Source organism: Tachyglossus aculeatus, chromosome 24, assembly GCF_015852505.1.
Source record: "Tachyglossus aculeatus isolate mTacAcu1 chromosome 24, mTacAcu1.pri, whole genome shotgun sequence".
In the NCBI taxonomy this organism is placed as follows: Eukaryota; Metazoa; Chordata; class Mammalia; order Monotremata; family Tachyglossidae; genus Tachyglossus; species Tachyglossus aculeatus.
In genome coordinates, this window is record NC_052089.1 from 16,899,678 (window position 1) to 16,914,719 (window position 15,042).

General features: G+C 38.0%; 1 protein-coding gene and 1 non-coding gene across 7 annotated transcripts in view; one reads left to right on the forward strand and one right to left on the reverse strand.

Annotated features, from left to right (window-relative positions):
- CADM2 (cell adhesion molecule 2) overlaps positions 1-15,042 on the reverse strand; it is an 861,189-nt gene that overhangs the window by 613,836 nt on the left and 232,311 nt on the right. The window contains exon 2 of one of the 6 annotated variants that reach the window (XM_038766109.1): positions 5,706-5,778. The exons of the other annotated variants lie outside the window; for them this stretch is intronic. The gene's annotated coding sequence lies outside the window, so the exon portion shown is untranslated. The remainder of the gene's footprint in view (positions 1-5,705; positions 5,779-15,042) is intronic. 6 annotated transcript variants of the gene reach the window in all.
- Positions 14,401-14,538, forward strand: LOC119945316. The gene has a single exon (XR_005456187.1). It is a non-coding gene; the product is annotated as a small nucleolar RNA SNORA7 (small nucleolar RNA).

Consider the following 15,042-nt stretch of genomic DNA (forward strand, 5'->3'; position numbering starts at 1 on the left):
CACTGTACTAAGCGCTTGGGAAGTACAAATTGGCAACATATAGAGACGGTCCCTACCCAACAGTGGGCTCACAGTCTAGAAGGTGGGTTCACAGTCTATCCATTCATATGTATGTCACACACATGAGCACAAAACATTTCTCGGGACACTGTGGCACATTACACCCAAACGGGCTCAAGTCACTGCATGTATGTCCCCTAATTCCCTGAAAACATTGTAGACAACGTGTTTGTGTAGTGCAAACATGCATCCTTAAAGAACCCCGTGCACTGTTAAACACAAATTAGCACTATGAACCACCATGGGTTGCTGTAACTATGGGATAATGGGCAGCTACCACGGAAACCCTTGCCTCTTCATGAAATTACTCCTTTCCCCCCTTCAAGTTCAACTCCTGTTGCTATTATAACCAAGGCTGGGATAAAAATACTCCAAGAGACTCAGGGAAGGGGGCAGGCAGGTGGAGATGGTAGAGAGTATGCACACTCCCAAGAAAGGTGGAAAGAAAGACATTTTAATCTGGATGGGACTGGACTGGGAATGGTTGGATTTCCAAACTTTAAATGTCCCTGACTTGTCAAAACTTTATGGCTTAACCTTCTAGCAGGAGAAAAATTACAATAAGCATAAATTTGGTTAGTTAAAAATTTACCCAGCATTATTTAACTTGAAAAAGTCAAGACAAAAAGAAGTGAAATGCTGTTTGTGTCCTATCCAAATAAGTATAGCCTGAGGGATTTCAATCGATGCCTATTTTACTACCTTTCAGTGTACAGAATTTTTGGCATTTTGTTTACCCCTTTTTATACAAAAGGATCCAATAAAAATATTATCCTTCAGTCAAGAACACAGCCCTTGTTCACTAATGAGATTATTGCCACAATACATGTTAAAATAAACATGGTACTGAATATCAGGGTTACTAGAAACATTCCCCACCAAGCTATTGGTAAAATTACTTTTATCCTTGAACTTATTTTAAACACTATCTCTATTCTGTAATCTATCTCAACGGCAACGATACTTGTAAACATTCCTCTGTAGCATAATATGCTCAAGGGCAGCACTTAGAACAGTGCTTGGCACATAGTAAGTGCTTAACAAATACCATCATTATTATTTAGCTGTTTAAAATATAAAATTAGCAGGTTCTCAAAGATTTAGGCAGAAGATAATAAACCTGAATATGAAGGACTGCTGTAATGTATGTCCATTCATAATCACCAAATATGACACCTTATTCACACATTTCACAGTTTGTCTTTAATCAGAGAAAACACAAAACCTCTTAATTTGACTGTCAACCTATATCACCTAAAATGGATTTGCATCATATTTTCAACCAGGTTCCTTCATTATCCACCAAACTAAACCTCCTAACAAATTCACTTTTATCACAAAGTCTGGTTTCTGACATGTAGACAATAGCTGAAGGGCAATTTATAGTATGTGTGGTGTGTGATATCATGTAGCCAAACAAACCCTGTGGAAGAAGGGAGCAGGGAAAGATAGGTAACGGGCGAAATGCTATTTGGATCCTGATATTCTCTAGAGAGCACCAATTTGATACGTTACTTCCTAAATGTTTTTTTCATTTTGCTAAGAAGTAATACCTAGTGGTAAGGAACTTCAGTGGGCATCTTTAGTGTTTGCATCATTAAATAAATTAGGGGGCATTCTCTTATGAGTTGTGTTTCACTTATATCTCTGTTTTTCTAGGATAAAAGACCTGGGGAAAAACCTCTTCTTTATTCAACTATTATATACCAATAAGTTATCTCCTTCATTTTCTTTCTACTGAAGTCCCCTATCCATTCACATAATTTACTGTTTCATTTAGATAGTTCCATAAAAGCTTTTATCATTCATTTCTTTCAGTAGTCTCTCTCATTTATAAAGGCTATAAGCCATGTTTCTTCCTCAAGTGCTAAGAGTCAGTCTTCAAAAGCTATGTTATGCACACCACCTTATTAGAGATATCAATCAATCAATCGTATTTATTGAGCGCTTACTGTGTGCAGAGCACTGTACTAAGCGCTTGGGAAGTACAAGCTGGCATCCAGGTGAGATCAGGAACTTGGGTTTAGGGAGTGACAATGTTGGATTGTTACAGAGTGCTCCTGAGAGAGGGGATGAGGTGACTCAGGCCCCTACCCACTTCCAATTACAGAATCAAGAAGTGAATGCAAGAAGCTATACTTCCTTGCAAGCCTCCTGGTGTGTTCTTCTTGTGCTTCCTTCTGAAAAAAGAGCATTGAACTAGTCCTCTGTTAAGTGGTCCATGTTCTGATGTTGTGTGAGTTTTGAAAAGTGTGCCTCACTCTTTCTTATTCTAGCTGCAATTTCCCTGAGACAAATGCTAATCACCCCAGTGTTCACTACCCTTTTTCAAAGACAGGGGTTGACAGAAAGCTCTTTGAATATGTTCATTTAGATACAATAATTATTTAAAAGGTGATGCATATTTTATATATTTATCTATTTTCCTCACTGCTTGAAAAAAGCAGCAGCAATTCTGAAGAAAAAAAGTAAGGATGAAAATAGTGTGGCTACTTCAACTAGAAAGAATAGGATGATTCAGTATCAAAGTGAAGAAAATGACTCATAATGTAAAGTACATGTGGTATATGATTCCAAGCACATAATTCTAATCTGTGAATATTTTGTTTTCCAATTTACACTGTCTTTCAAAAATCAAAATTAGCTACTGAGGTTGATAGAGGTCAATGAAATTTAAAATTCAGTAAGAATATCAAATGACAATTTGCTATTCTAAAGTTACCTTTGCTGACCATTTTTTCCCATTTCATATGCATCCAAGCAAACATATTGTTTGAGCCTTCTTAGATCGCCAGATTTGTGAGTGATGGCTAGGGAAGGATGTGGCTTGCCCATGATGAACATTCTAAACATCTCTTTCAAGTCACTGACAAAGATGTTCAATATGTGTGAAGACTGAAACCTGATTGTATTTAAAATGAAAATCTAATACATTCCTTTTGGATCCAAAATTATAGCAATTTTTTGTTGTTTTTCCCACACTGGGTATCAGGAATTAAATCCCTTAGAAACAGTGCATTTACACAATTTAAATTAGGTGTCAGAAAAAGATAAGTATTTCATCTGTCTTTTCTAGGTCTCAGAAGAAATACATTACCATTTTAATTTCAACCTTGTACAAGGAATATTTTCACTGAAACAAAAACTGGAGATCTAGGTTGTCATCAAAAGTATTATGTCACTCTGTTATTGATTACAGATGGAAAAAAGTATACACTTATTTTATTAGTCTGGTCTGCAAATTCCTTGTGGGTAGGGATTGTGTCTACTAGAGTTTTATTGTATTGTACTTTCAAGCACTTACTAAAGTGCTCTGCACAAAGTAAGCATTCAAATACCACTGACTGACATTTTATTTTCCTAGCCATCTTATCTCACTGTGCCTCACTGTGTACCTCACTGTGCCTCATTCTCGCCTGTCCCGCCGTGGACCCCCAGCCCACGTCCTCCCACTGGCCCGGAATGCCCTCCCTCCGCACATCCGCCAAGCTAGCTCTCTTCCTCCCTTCAAAGCCCTACTGAGAGCTCACCTCCTCTAGGAGGCCTTCCCAGACTGAACCCCCTCCTTCCTCTCTCCCTCTCCCCCACCCTATCTCCTTCCCCTCCCCACAGCACCTGCATATATGTTTGTACAGATTTATGACTCTATTTTACTTGTACATATTTACATATTCTATTTATTTTATTTTGTTAATATGTTTTGTTTTGTTGTCCGTCTCCCCCTTCTAGACTGTGAGCCCGCTGTTGGGTAGGGACCGTCTCTATATGTTGCCAACTTGTACTTCCCAAGCGCTTAGTACAGTGCTCTGCACACAGTAAGTGCTCAATAAGCCTGATTGAATGAATGAATGAATGAATCCACTGTGGCTGACTTAAACATTGGACAATTGCAGCCAAACTTCCCTATACGCTATTGGACACCCCCACGATGGCCAACAGAACTCAAAATACCTGTCCGGGCCCAGCTTGTTGTGGAAAAGAGATCAGCCCCTGCAGCATGGGGCCTCATATAACCTGAGGAAGGCTAGTGGCTACACTTGCCATTGATGTGGCTTACAGGAATGCCATTGTTTCTGAATCCTGAGGAGACTGAAATTCTGCTCCTCTAAATCACAGCGCCCTATTGACTTGGTTGTTGTTGTTGTTTTTGTTTTGTTTTTTTGGAGTGGAGAGCATTGCATTTGTCCGGTCTCCTATGCGGTTTTATTGTTTCACTGCGGCCAATGTATCTGTCTCCAGTCCCCTCTCTCACCTATATTGATAGGTTCTGAGCCCCTCAATGGACAGGGTATGTGTCTAATTCCCACATGTTGACTTTTTCCCAGCAGTCATTCATATTTATTGAGTGCATACTCTGTGCAAAATACTGTTCTAAGCACTTGGGAGAGTATAACACACAGAATTACCAGACAAGCTCCCTATGCATACTGAGCTTACAGTCTAGAGGATGAGCTTATACACAGTACAGTGCTACACACACAATAAGCACTTAGTACTATTAGTAGTATTACTAATAGAAAAATGTGAGTAACTGCTACGATTTTCTCCATGTCCTTTTCTAAACAGAAGTACTGTTAAAGATATGTCGGAATCCATCTCAAGTAGTTGATGTGGTCCCTGTATTCCTATCACACCAAGATGCTGAAAAGTTTAATATTTTAACACTTTTAAAGTGATTTCTTGAAAGGTTCCTTAGAAATCTAAATCATTACTACTGCTACTTTAAATTCTAGTGTCCCTTTCTTTGCTGGATAATTCTGTAAACATGCCTAAATTGAGTTCTCCCTCCCTGGGGATATATTCCCTATCATAATAGCCAGATTGTTCACTGCAATCAAAGTCTTCAAATGTATTCCCCCACAAAGAGAGTCTTGTCATCTCTTATGCTAATCTGCTTTTCAACAGTCAGTCATTTCTCAGGTACCTAACTTTTGTCATACTGCACAGAATTCTTTCAGCAAGAATTCTGATGTCAATACAATTTCATCAGAGCACTCCTGATTTTTGCAGTATTTACAGTTAGCTGAAACGTCTAATAATATTAAAGAATCTTTTGTATATTCTGATAACAAAAGTGGTTTGTTTCTCAGCAGTTAAATATACAATCTTACCAAATGTAAAAACAGCAATGAGTGCTTCTGTTTTTTACAGTAATTCTTAAAGTGTGAAAATGGACAAAAAAAAATTAGCTGAGAACTTCAGAATAAAGATAAGGTACAGTTCGGCATGTCCAAAATTTAGGTGTTTGGCATTCAAAATTGAACCTGGGTACATTCGATATATCTTTCAATTAAAATCTAAATGTAAAGGTAGCAGAATATTTATGAAGCTAAGGATTCACCGAATAGTTTCCATTTGTAGTGGTTCACAATTTTCACTAATCAAATGCTAACTTTATACAATTTTGAGACAGAAATAAAATAAAACTAGACAGAGAGTAAATCCCTATCAGAGGATGCTAGCTAAAACAAGCTCAATTTTAATTTTGTATTTTATCAGTGATAACATTATATCACAAGTCAACAAAGATGGCTTATTAAAAAGTGTCATATGGCAGCCACCAAGTTATTCATATTAAGTTATATTAAAAATCATAGTCTATATGCAATTCAGCTCTCGAACAGAAATTGCTTTTTTCTACTTACCCACAGGACATTAAAGTAAAGCACAATGATACTTGATAACCAGGAATTCTGATTTTAACCTTCAGTTACTCACCTAAAAGAAAAGAAAAAGTCAAAATGATTAGCATTATTTCTCTAAAGAGAAAGCTTAGTCCTCCAGTATTCTCCCAGGCACCTGTCCTTTTAAACTTGCAAAACTAGCCCAAGGCATATAATGATTAATTCTGGTCAAGTAGTATGATAAGGCAAGTTGATTTTATTAATGTTATTACTTCTTTGGACTTGTAACACTTCCACTCATCTATTGATAATTTTTCTGTGTGGAGACTGAATGATGAGGTCCTGAAAAACAGTACTTAGTTTCGAAAAGTCTGTCAAGTGAATTATTTGACTGAAATTCTCTTTTTAAAATTAAAAGTTAATTATGAAATTGACATTAACATTTGTAAAATGTGCTTAGGTAGTGCTCAATGATACTACCACTTTCTAACTTTTCATAATAGAGTGGCTTAGTGGAAAGAGCCCGGGCTTGAGAGTCAGAGGTCATGGGTTCTAATCCCCACCCTGCCACTTATCAGCTGTGTGACTTTGGGCAAGTCACTTTACTTCTCTGTGCCTCAGTTACATCATCTGTAAAATGGAGATTAAGACTGTAAACCCCACGTGGGACAACCCCATTACCTTATATCTATTCCAGCGCTTAGAACAGGACTTGGCACAAAGTAAGTGCTTAACAAATATCATCAACAGCATAACAATTTGACAACTATGCTACAGTCCAACTACTGCAAGATTAATTTAAGTGAAAACCCAAGTAAGTTCCCCACATGTACATCCTCGCGAAGTATGAACTCTGTTGAATACAACTACCTAATCCTTTCCAATGCACTTCCCATTTTAGCATGCTACTGTCAGTATGGAATCTAGGAATATTAACTCCTTCCTTAACACAAGGCTTCTTCATTCCCAGTTGAAAACATTTATAAACATGTATTTTTGACCCTGAACCCTACAATTTCAATGGGTTCTTTTCATTCCAGATTCAATGGGTTCTTTGTATTCCAGATTAAATAATCTAGGTAAGAAAACAAATGTGACCATTTGGATTTGGAATACAAAGGCAGGATGATTCTCTGTGAGAGAAAAAAGCAGTCAGTCAACAACATGTGTTCTCCAACACAGTACTGTACTGAATAAGGACTCAAACCCTATAGAACCTTGGATAAATGATTTCATTCCTTTAAGATGTAAAATGGGATGAAATTACTAAATTACTGGATTCTTGTGAAAATCTCTGATGGCAATTTTCATAAAGCAGCTAGCAAATAAAAAAGTGACAAATAAATAGATGGGTGAAAACACTCAGGCTAAATGAAGACTGCAGCCACATCTATTAAGACGACTTCAATTGTGATATTCCTGTCTGTCACCTCTTCCGCATGTAGTTAAAATGACATTAGCAAAATATTGTCAAATTAAAAATCATCTTTAGAATAAAATATGGGAATAGTTTTTTTTAAGCTTACTGTTAATCTTGAGCATCCTTCTAGACTGTTAGCTCAGGGAATGTGTCTGTTTATTGTTGTACTGGACTCTTCCAAGCACTTAGTACAGTGTTCTGCTCACAGTAAGTGCGGAACTGAATGACAACCAAAATTGTTAATATCCATTAAAATGCTTTGTTTGAACTAATTACAATATTACTTTATAAACTCTTTGATAAATCTACAAAAAGTTAACTGCCAAGATTTGTGTTAGACTTAAAAAAAGATTTCCTTTCAAAGATCTGCCAAAGATATTAAAATAACTTGATGAATATGATGGTCTTTCAGCTGGCAATTTTCATTAACTATTGATTTACAGCAGTTGTAGGCTAAAATGTAGAACCAAGGAAAAAACATCTCTAGGAGCACTTATGTGGCCTGTTTCCACAACTGTAGGTCAAAAAACAAAATGGGGCAGGGTATAAATGATCGAGTGATTTGAACTTGATATTCGGATAATTTTCCCAACAAGGTGGATGGATATGATCCTGATATAATTCTTCTGATTCTTCCTCAGAGTTATTATCCATTGTGTTGGAACGGGATAATGGATTCTTTGCCTCTATCATTTCTGTTTGGGGACCTATTACTTATTTGATTTTCTTCTAATTTTCATTTCCAAAATAATCACTAGCACATTTCTCTTTCATCATTATTCTTTAATTATGTTCTTCACAGGATTGCCATTTCATTAATAAAATTTCCCTCAGCCCTAATTTCTAGTCACCCTAAAACATCCTAATACCATGCTCATCCCTTCATTTCTCCTAACCACCATAAGTGCAAAGTGTTGACACAGGGCAATGGAGGAGCAGAATGACAGCCCAACTTTGTCTTTCATGGATGAGTGAAATAGATAAATATTACATAGCATTTCACAGGATGTTCTTAATTTCCTCCTTTTATTCAAAACAAAACCAACAAGCACCAAAATAGTTTCACTTACAGTTAACCTAAAAGAGGCTACATTAAGATACACTAGTCTAGGTGACCTTTGAAAGTCCCTTGCAGCCCAATTATTTCTTTGCTGAGGCAATACCTAGAAGCAGTAAATTTAGAATGCATTCCGTCCAGAAAATCAATACAGTCCATTAGCTCTCCAGCTGAAGTTATGTAGCATCTCAGCACCTTGGACTCGCAAACATACCTTTTCCTAATGACAAACCTCATCCAATCTCCGGGCCCTTGCCTCACTCACTGTCTAGTGGGACCTGCGCTTGCTGCTATTAAGGTCTCCCCTCCTTCCACAATCCCATTTCTTCTTTAGAAAAAATATGCTTATGCCTCCCCTTCACCAAACAGCCTAAGGTTCCTGCTGCCCCATGGAGTTCATTCCGCTCCACCTGCCTGAGGTTGGCCCAGGGCTGTACCTGCTGAGAAGCAGCGTGGCTCAGTGGAAAAAGCACGGGTTTTGGAGTCAGAGGTCATGGGTTCAAATCCCGGCTCTGCCAATTGTCAGCTGTGTGACTTTAGGCAAGTCACTTAACTTCTCTGTGCCTCAGTAACCTCATCTGTAAGAATGTGAGCCCCCCGTGGGACAACCTGATCACCTTGTAACCTCTCCAGTGCTTAGAACAGTGCTTTGCACATAGTAAGCGCTTAATAAATGCCATTATTATTATTATTACTGTGGCTCAGCAGTCAAACTGGTCTCTACTGCCAGCGTCTCCTTTGGAGGAGAAGGAAGGATCTGTGCTTATATGGGCTCGGCCTATTTTAGAAATGAAGTCTTCCCAAGGGAACTTTTGCTTCCTATTGAATCTGCACAGGATAAACCAAAGTACCAACCTACCATTTCTAGGAACTGGACTGTGAAGTCAGGACACACATTTGGGAAGTCATGTGCAATCACCTGTTTCGAGCCTGCTCCAGGCATCCTGATTCCAGTTAGCATTTCAGGCTTTGACAACCAGAACCCTCTTTGTCACCCAAATTAAAAGCAGGAAGACTTAAAAAGGGTGCAGGTTTGATTAGAGACCCAGCAGTAGCTTCAGCAGCAGTTCGTAATCAGGTCAGAGGGGTTTTAGGTCAATTAGGAGGCAGACAAAATGAATGAAATATGACGACTAAAACTGACTTTTATCTGTATGACCACATCCTAACGCTTTTCACATTTTTAACAGTAAATCCAGATAAAAAGAACTAGATCCAAGTCCTAACAGTGGCTGAAGAAATCAGATTATTTCCATGATTAAAGCACAGTTGAAACCTGGAAATACCTTCAACTGGTCTTTATGTGTGCCCTGTGCACATATGAAGAGAAAATGCAGTCGAAATCTACCCAGCCAAGCAGACAACTATGTTGCTTCATATGTTTTGTTTGCTGCCCTTCATTCACGGATTTTTTTTTTTTTTTTTTTTACCATTTTTACACTGACAAAAAGGAAAGAAAAGAATGTTCCTCTTCGAAATTATATAGTGATTGCTGTCATTTGAAACTGATAATACTAACATATATAAATAACTATTGACTCAGAAACTCCATGCAATATTTAACTGGACTATAACATCTACGTATGTGTTTGACTGGAGAGTATTGGTGTGTGTACTACAATACTAATCTTAGGTTGTAAAACTGTCATAGGCATTATGGTCTTTAGGTGACAAGTGTATATTTTTACAAATGAAATATAGTTTAGTGCATACAAAAAGGGTTACAGAACAGCAGCTGTTTTGATACCATGCAGGTTATAAGGATCTTTTTAAAAATATCAAGATCAGTATGTAGTACATAACCGATTTTATTCACTTTTTTGACTAATAACTACAATTTCCTTTCACAAAGGCTTAATGGGAAAAAGCAGTTGCCTTTAAGTTTAGGAACTGAATCACCTCCCTTTAAAATATGGGCTGAAAAAAGATACATGACTCTCCATATAAAAATAATATACACTTATGTACCATGGCTTTGGAAGTGGCAAAAGTACCATACACAACTATCGATAATTCAGTAGAGGCCAAACACAGTTGACCATTTCATTTGAGCTGTATTTCAAATTTGTGTTAAACGTCACGTATTTAGGTCCCTGTTTTAACAAATACTACTTTTATAATAATATGCAGTTTGTTAAAGAGGCTATGAAACCTACTTGGAATTATCTTACAAATGAAAAGGATTTAGCATACTATTTGTTATAGTGTACTACACTGCACTGCATAGCTAAACACTATGTACCACAAGGGTCAGAGGAAAGAAGAATCTCTCTGACGGTCCTCCTTCCTACTCAGACGGCAGGTCACCTAGTTTCTACTCTGGTGCTCTGCCCCGTTTTGGGTTCCCTTTCTGGGCTATAAACTCATTGTGGGCAGGAAATACGTCTACCAACTCTGTCACTGTATTCTCCAAAGCACTTAATATAGTGCTCTGCACACAAGAAGCAACAATAAGCAACAGAGAAGCAGCATGGCTCAGTGGCAAGGGCACGGGCTTGGGAGTCCCAAGACTCTGCCCCAAGTCTGCTGTGTGACCTTGGGCAAGTCACGTAACTTCTCTGAGCCTCAGTTACCTCATCTGTAAAATGGGGATTAAGAGTGTGAGCCCCACGTGGGACAACCTGATCACCTTGTATTCCCCCCCAGCGCTTAGAACAGTGCTTCACACATAGTAAGCACTTAACAAATGCCATCATCGTCAATAAATACCACTGATTGATATTTGCACAGTAATGGAAGCCCTAGGACAAGAGAAGAAGGGATTAAGGGGTCTTGAGACTAAATGGCCACAGTGCTCAGTAGTTGAACAATCAATCAATTGTATTTATTGAGCACTTACTGTGTGCAGAGCACTGTACTAAGAGCTTGGGAAGTACAAGTTGGCAACATATAGAGACAGTCCCTACCCAACGGTGGGCTCACAGTCTAAAAGGGGGAGATAGAAAACAAAACCAAACATACTAACAAAATAAAATAAATAGAATAGATATGTACAAGTAAAATAAATAGACTAATAAATATGTACAAATATATATACATATATACAGGTGCTGTGGGGAAGGAAAGGAGGTAAGATGGGGGGATGGAGAGGGGGATGAGGGGGAGAGGAAGGAAGGGGCTCAGTCTGGGAAGGCCTCCTGGAGGCGGCCTCTTTGCATCACATCTCATTCTGGAACTGTACCCTTATCCTTTACCTAAGAGAGTCCTAGAGGAGGATTCTCTTCTAGGTTCCTTGTTCTTTTCACTTTATACTCTTTCTCTCACAAAGCTCATCCAGGCAGGGCATTCAACTCCCTCCTCTAGATGATGACTGCCAAATTTAAGGGAAGAAACTCAAGAAGTTAATGACAAATGAATACTGATGGAAAGCATAAAACTCACGCTTTAGGGCCCATAGAGTGCTTGCTGTTTTTCTCATTAAAATTTGTTTAAAATACATTAATTTTATTTGGACATATTATAAAGGAAGCCTGTAGATACATTTCCAAAATGGATATGAAAGTTTGTTTACACTTAAACCCAGTAATTTTGTTCCTCAAGGTCTTCCATGAATAATCTAACTGTAATTATAGGAATATTTATGAATTTTTAAATTACAATAAAATGCATTTTCATTTTGCATAATCTCCCTTGCAGTGAACTAATTTATGTTGTCTTATTTCACAAACCTAGCACTTCTTTCAACTGTGCAAATTATAAATATAGCAAAAATAATTGTAATTATCAAATGATCAAAGGCATGACAGAAGTAAAGTACTGCATGAAAGCTCTTTTTTTATGGCAACATATTTAAAATGTACGATTTCTGCATACTAACTACAATACATAAATATGGAATATGTAATGAAGTCTTGTAAAGAGAAATTTGACCAAACATGAAAATTGCATAAATATTTAATATAATTTCTCAGTGTTTCAAACACAAAGCTGAGAAAATAAGTCACAATCTGCCATCCTTTTATCTCAAATTTCTAACAATTTATTTATTTCTAAGGAAAGCAGCATAGCCTAATGGAAAGAGCATAGGCCTGGGATTCAGAGGATTTGGATTTTAACCCCAGTTCTGACACTTATTTGCTGTATGACCTAAGGCAAGACACTGTGCCTCAGTTTCCTCATCTGTAAAATGGGGGTTAAGTAACCATTCTCCTTGTACACTGAGAGCGCCTTGTATGGGACAGGGACTGTGTCCAAACTGATTTCCAGTGTTTGATGCAGTACTTGGCAGAAAGTAAGTGTTCAACAAATGCTACAATTATTATTTTTATTAGTAGTAATAGTAATTTCAGGTGCTTATTTGGATTCCCATTCTTTTTTCCCCCAGTAGAGTCTGAGTTTAAAATCCTAATTGTTTTATTGTGGTGAGCTCCAAATACTTATTTCAGACACCCTCCAGATGAGACCTCTGCTGCATTGGCATATTTGACAAGACTAACCTTTGTAGGGCTCACCGAAAAAAAAAAAAATAATGACAAACATTAACTTACAAATATTTGTGGAAGAATATTTACACACAAAAATATGATCTTCTTTGAACCTTATACTGGTATTTTCCTTCTGTCACTTCTTGGGAAAATTAGGAAATCAAAACCGAAGATCAGTTTATGGCATTTGGAACAGTACAGCTACATTTTCAATAACACTCTTTGGAACTCCATTTTAATTTAAGTGAACTTAGTTGAATTTGAAACTAATGGCATGTGAAATTCAGTGGGCAGCAACTTGTTTCATGTCCTACTCTGATTTTGCCAGAGAAGCTCAGCCTATGTAAGACTGAAAACTGAACAGTGTGGGCCCATGGATGCCTAATTTATTATTCCCTTAATTGGAACTTACAATTCTCAGAGACAACCGTCTTACATAATATGAAGTATCTTATCCACATTTATTTATATACCACAAATTGGAGTAACACACTCGGCTAAAATTCTGAATTGTTTGGTAAGAGTGGTGTGTGCCTGAAGAGCAGATATTATGGAGTTGAGAAAAAAGAGTCATGTGAAACATTATCTTTGCCTCTCTTAAATCTGATTTAAATTTTAAAAGTCACCCACAAACTTCTTTCACACAAAGAAGCACTCAATCCCACTGAAGGCTCCAGGCAATCAATACTATTTGGACCAGTAGCAGAAACCTGAAAGATGATGATGATGATAATAATAATAATAATGGTATTTGTTAAGCGCTTACTATGTGCCAAGCACTGTTTTAAGCGCTGGGGAGGTTACAAGGTGATCAGGTTGTCCCACAGGGGGCTCACAGTTTTAATCCACATTTTACAGATGAGGTAACTGAGGCATGGAGAAGTTAAGTGACTTGCTCAAAGTAACACAGATGACAGTCGGTGGAGGCAGGATTTGAACCCGTGACCTCTGACTCCAAAGCCTGTGCTATTTCTATTGAGCCACGCTGCTTCTCCGAGCCACGCTACTACTAGAGCTAAGTGTAAGAAAGAATCTTCTTTGATTGGGAACAGCATTTCTCATTTGGAGTGACATCGGGTGACATCCATGAATGTTATTTTTAAATCACTGGATGTGCTTGTTGTTACAACTGCAACAGCACCTGGTGAAATGTGCAGCTGAGAGACCTTGGCAATTTTAAAGTAACTGAATCACAGTTTATTTTTAATTTTAATTTCAAATGCTATAATCACCTGCATTTAATATTAGCCATATTTAGACAGGATGCCTGTCTTTTGCTCCCATGTTTTCTCTTTATTTCTGTCATTTCTCAACTCAATACCCCCCAACTTTCTTTCAATATGCTGATTTGACTCAACCCAGGGCTGGGTTGTCACTAAAACTGTCACATACTATAATTATTTATGTACACCTAGTTATTATAAAGCTGGCATATTCTTCAACCCCACTGCCTGCTTTTCCCAAGTCACCTTGTCAGCACATTCCGGATTGTCACTTCAGTGAGCATTCTAGCTATCTGAGGATAGTCTAGCTGAGTAGAGCAGCAACAATTGTTTTCCCCGTTGCGACCCATATCTATTTAAATCTACCAACTTGTTTTGCTTTATGGTGTACTCATCTTAAAATCAGAGTTAATAAAACATTTTTCTAGGAATAGGCTAAATATATTATGAGAAATATGTCAAATGGTATAACTCAGGTTTTCTAAACAAAGCACATGAGTGGGGGACCAAGAAACCTGTAGCCTGAAAAAAAAAATGGGCCAGACTGAAAACAAAATGAGTCTGCCAGAAATGAGAATGCAAATAAATGGCGTACCTCTCAGGGTCGCATCTGGAGAGTTTCCAGTTCTCTATCAGTCTCGACTATGGGAGGGAGGGTCAAGAAGAGGCATATCCATTCCATTTTTAGCTTTGGCAGTGGCTAGCAAGTGGAAGGCAATTTGCGACAAATCAAAACTCGCCTGTGCTTGGCATTAGTGGCATGGGAGAGTCGAGGGTGAAGACTCAGGTTTACTGCGCAGGAGGAGGCAACGGTAAACCGCTTCCGTATTTTTCCCAAGAAAACTCTTTGGATACACTACCAGAATGATTGCAGATGGAGGTGGGGTGTTCTGGGAGAGATGTGAAATGTGTCCACGGCGTCGCTATGGGTCGGACACGACTCGACAGCATAAAGACAACAACAACAATAAATGGAAAGGGCAAACGAGTTGTACAATAGTTTAAATGAAGCTCTTTGAAATCCTCGCTTATTGCCCTCTAGTTCTTAGCTGTTAAAAGGTGATTCTCACTTTCACCTTATTTGCTTCATTTGCTTTTCTTTTTCACACTTCTAAGATAGGTAGTACTCAAGCGCTTAGTACAGTGCTCTGCACACAGTAAGTGCTCAATAAATACAATTGAATGAATGATATGATCATCAGATAGAGATTTAGCCAAGGGACTTTGGGCTCAA